Here is a 5,358-nt window from a genome sequence, read left to right on the forward strand (position 1 = left end):
GAGGTGGCATGAGTGAACTTTCTGGGATGATGGCAATGCTCTTTCTCTTGCTAGAAGTTTGAGTTTCACAGATGTATGTATTTGCCAAAACTCATTAAATGTTGCAATTAAGATTCATGCATCTAATTTAATGCAAATTTTATTTCATAATAGAAATGTAAACATATATTGAACTCTCATGAACGTATGCATGCTGAGGTACTTGTGGGTGGAGGAAATGTACTGGTTCCTGTAATTTACATTGAAGCACACTAAAAACACAGTGGTTTGATGCATGGAGGATACATACATCGAAAAATCATAAAGCAAATATAGGAAAATATCAACCAATCCTCCACATATCTTTATTTTGCCTGGGTTTTCAATTTACTGAACATCATTGTGCCTGCTGGTTTGGATATGTTATGTTCCCCAGTGCCATGTTCTTTAATGCAATCTTGTGAGGGCAGACATTAGTCTCTTGATTGAGTGTTGCCATGGAGATGTGACTCAATCAGCTGTGGGCTAGAACTTTGATTAAATTATCTCCATGGAGATATGGCCTCCACCCATTCGGGGTGGGTTTTAATTAAATCACTGGAGTCCTATAAGGGAGAGACATTTTGGAGAAGGCTGTGGAAAGCTGATGCTTGGAGATGCTAAGCTAAGAGATGCTAGCCCAGACTTTGTTCCAGAGAACTAAGAGAGGACCCTCAGACAGTTAGATGAACAGGAGCTGAAGAGGCTAAGAGAGACCAGCCCAGAGACATTCTAGAGAATGCCAGCCAAACAAGGAAGGAAGGAAGTGAAGGTAGCCCTCTGTTCCTCATCCTCTAAACCCTGAAACCAATCACCAAATGAAAATTATTCTGATTCCTGATACCTCTGACCCCTCTTGTCTTCTCCATCCCAATAGTCCACCCTGGAGCCCACACCTTGTATTCTCCTGCAGGAAATATGTCTTTCCCTACCATCCTGATCTCCAAGCACCAGACCCACACTCTTTTCTCCACATACCCTCCATATTTAAACCTTTATAATTCCATTTCAGAGTCTCTCGCCTTTCTTCAAAACAATCCCATAGTGTAGCTATACTAATATCAGTCAAAAAAGACTTAGAGTCAAAATCTTTTACAAGAGTAAAATAAGGAAATTAAATATTAATAAAAGGGTCAATCCACCAAAAAGAAATAAACAATCCTAAGCATTTATGCATGTAAACATGGTGCCCCAAAATACACGAGGCAAACACTGACAAAATGAAGGGAGAAATAGACTCTTTACAATAATTGTTGGAGACTTCATACACCACTCCCATCAGTGGATAGAATATCTAGATAGACATCAGTTAAGAAACAGAGAACTTGAATAATATGAAAATGAACTAGATCAAACAGATATATACAGAATATTGCACACCAAAACAGCAGAATATACATTTTACTCAAGTGCACATGGATTATTCTCCAGGATAGATCATATATTAGGTCACAAAACAAGTCTCAATAAATTTTAAAAAGATTGAAATTAAACAGAGCATCTTCTCTGGCCACAATGGAATGAAGCTGTAAATCAATAACAGGCAGAGAACTGGAAAATCAGCAAATATTATGGAAGTTAAATAACATTCTCTTAAGCAATCAATGGGTCAAAGAAGAAATTACAAGGGAAATCAGTAAAAATTATGAAAATAATGAAAATGAGAACACAATATATAAAAAATCATGGGATGCAGTGAAGGCAGTACTGTAAGTAAAATTTATAGTCCTAAATGCTTCTATTAAAAAGGAAGGAAGATCTAAAGTCAAAGACCTAATTGTACACCTGGAGGAATCAGTAAAAGAACAGCAACCTAAATCCAAAGCAAGCACAAGGAAAGAAATAACAAAGATTAGAGTAGAATTAGATGAAATGGAGAATAAGAAACAATAGACAACATTAATGAAACTGAAAGTTTGTCCTTGAAATGACTGATAAAATTGACAGTCCTTTAGCAAGATGGTTATTCTAGTTTGCTAATGCTGCCTTTTTGCAAAACACCAGCAATGGATCAGCTTTTATAAAGGGGGTTTATTTGGTTACAAAGTTAGTCTTAAGGCCATAAAGTGTCCAAGGTAAGTCATCAACAATTGGGTACCTTCACTGGAGGATGGCCAATGGCATCTAGAAAACTTCTATTAGCTAGGAAGGCATGTGGTTGGTGTCTGCTCCAAGTTCTGGTTTCAAAATGACTTTCTCCCAGGACTTTCCTCTCTCAGCTCCTGTGCATTCTTCACAGTGTCCCTCTTGGCTGTAGCAAGCCTGCTCCTTCTGTCTGAGCTTATATAGTGCATCAGTAAACTAATCAAGGCCCATGCTGAATGGGCAGGGCCACACCTCCATGGAAATTATCTAATCAGGGTTATCACTACAATTGGGTGGGTCGCATCTCCATAGAAACACTCAAATAATTACAATCTAATGAACACTAATACATCTGCACCCACAAGATTGCATCAAATCATATGGCTTTTCCTGGGGGACATAATATATACAAACCAGCACAACTGAGAAAGAAACAAAGAGAGAAGATGCAAGTAAATAACAGAAGTGAAACGGTGGGCAATACTACTGACCCCATAGAAATAAAAAGGATCATATGAGGGTACTATGAACAACTGTATGCCAATAAATTAGGGAACCTAAATGAAATGGACTAATTCCTAGAAACACACAAGCAACCGACACTGATTCTGGAATAAATAGAAGAGCTCAACAGACCAATTACAAGTAAAGAAGTGAATCAGTTATCAAAAACTTCCCAACAAAGAAAAGCTCAGGACCAGATTGCTTCACAGGTGAATTCTACCACACACTCCAAGAAGAATGAATGCCAATCCTTCTTAAACTCTTTCCAAAATTTGAAGAGGAAAGAACACTACCTAACTCATTCTATGAGGGCAGTATCACAGATAAAGACAGATAAAGATACTATAAGAAAAGAAAATTACACACCATTATCTCTAATGCAGATATCCTCAACAAAATACTTAAAAATTGAATCCAACACATTAAATGAGTTATACAGCATTATCAAGTGGGATCCGTCCTAGGTATGTAAGGGTGGTTCAACACAAGAAAATCAATTAATGCAACGTATCACATTAAAAATCAAAGGAAAAAACTCATATGGTCATCTCATTTGACACAGAAAATGCATTTAACAAAATCCAGCTTCATTTCTTTATAAAAACACTCTGAAAAATAGCAACGGAAGGAAACTTCCTCAGCATGATAAAGGGCATATATGAAAAACCCACTGCTAACATCATACTCAGTGGTGAAATACTGAAAGCTTTCCGTCTAAGATCTGGAACAAGACAAGGATACCCATTGTCACCACTGTTATTCAACATTCTATGGAAATTCTAGCCAGAACAATTAGGCAAGAAAAAGAAATTAAAGGCATCCAAATTAGAAAGGAAGAAGTAAAATTTCCCTTATTTACAGATGATAGAGAAAGCATTCCCACCCCTCAAAAACAAACAAACAAACAAAAAACTACAGAAAGCTACTAAAGCTAATAAATGAATTCAGCAAAGCAAAGTGGTGGGGTATAATATCAACATACAAAAATCAGTAGTGTTTCTATACTCTAGTAGTGAGAAATCTGAGGAGGAAATTTAAAAAATCAATTTACAATAGCAACTGAAAAAATCAAATATCCCAGAATAAATTTAACCAAGTATGTAAAGGACTTACACACAGAAAACAACAAAATGCTGTTAAAAGAAATAAAAAATCTAAATAAATAGAAGGATATTCTATGCTCTTGGATGAGAAGACTAAATATTGTCAAGATGTCTACTTTACCCAAAGTGATTTACAGATTCAATAAAATCCCAATCAAAATTCCAACAGCCTATTTTTCAGAAATGGAAAAGCCAATCATCCAATTTATTTGGATGAGTGAGGAGCCCTGAGTAGCAAAAAAATCTTGAAAAAGAAGAGTGAAGTTGGAAGACACAGTTCCTGACTTTAAAACTTATTACAAAGCCATAGTGGTCAAAACAGCATGATGATGGCACAAGGAGAGATACATAGACCAGTGGAACAGAATTAAAAGTTCAGGAATAGACCCTCACATCTATGGCCAATGGATTTTTGGAAAAGGCTGCCATGTCCACTCAATTGGGATAGAATATTCTTCAACAAATGCTGGGAGAACTGGATATCCATATGCAAGAGAATTAAGGAAAACCCCTACCTCACACCTTATACAAAAATTATCTCAAAATGGATCACAGATCTAAATAGAAGAACCAGGACCATAAAATTCCTAAAAGAAAACTTAGGCAAGCATCTTCAGGATCTTGCGGTAGTCAATGGTTTCTTAGACTTCACACTCAAAGCACAAGCCACAAAAGAAAAAATAGATAGATGGGACCTCTTGAAAATTAAAAACTTTTGTGCATTAAAGGACTTTATCATGAAAGTGAAAAGAAAGCCATTCTCAATGGGAGAAAATATTTGGAAACCACAAATCTGATAAAGGTTTAATATCCAGAATATATAAAGAAAACCTACAACTTAACAATAAAAAGACAAAAAACCCAATTAAAAAATGGGCCAAAGGCTTGAATAGACATTCCTCCAGAGAGGATATACAAATGGCTAAAACGCACATGAAATGGTGCTCAACATCATTAGCCATTAGGGAAATGCAAATGAAATCACAAGGAGATAACATTTCAAACCCACTAGAATGGCTACTATTAAAGAATTATAAGTGTTGGAGAGCGTGTGGAGAAATAGGAACACTCATTCATTACTGGTGGGACTATCAAATGATGCAGCACTGTGGAAGACCATTTAGCAGTTACTCAGAAAGCTAAGTAAAGGATTACCATGTGACCGGGCAATCCCACTACTAGATACATACCCAAAAGAATTAAAAGCAGGGACTAGAACAGATACTTGCACACTGATATTCATAGTGGCATTATTCACAATTTCCAAAAGATGAAAACAACTTTCATCTGATGAATGGATAAACAAAGTGTGGTATACATTTACAATGGAATGTTTTTCAGTATTAAAAGCAATGAAGTTCTGATTCATGTGACAACATGGATGAACCTTGAAGACATTATGCTGGATGAAATAAGTCAAACACAAAAGGACAATTATTGTATGATTTCACTGAATATGAAATTAGAATATGTAAACTCATAGACTCAGAATCTGGAATATAAGTTACCAGAGACTAGGTAGGGGGTAGGGAATGGGAGTTGATCTTTAAATTGTGCAGAATTTCTATTGCAGTTGATTGTAAAGTTTTGGTAATGGATAGTGTTGATGGACACACTATGAAATGAATGTAATTACATATGTGAATGT

This window comes from Choloepus didactylus, chromosome 27, assembly GCF_015220235.1.
Source record: "Choloepus didactylus isolate mChoDid1 chromosome 27, mChoDid1.pri, whole genome shotgun sequence".
Lineage (NCBI taxonomy): Eukaryota > Metazoa > Chordata > Mammalia > Pilosa > Megalonychidae > Choloepus > Choloepus didactylus.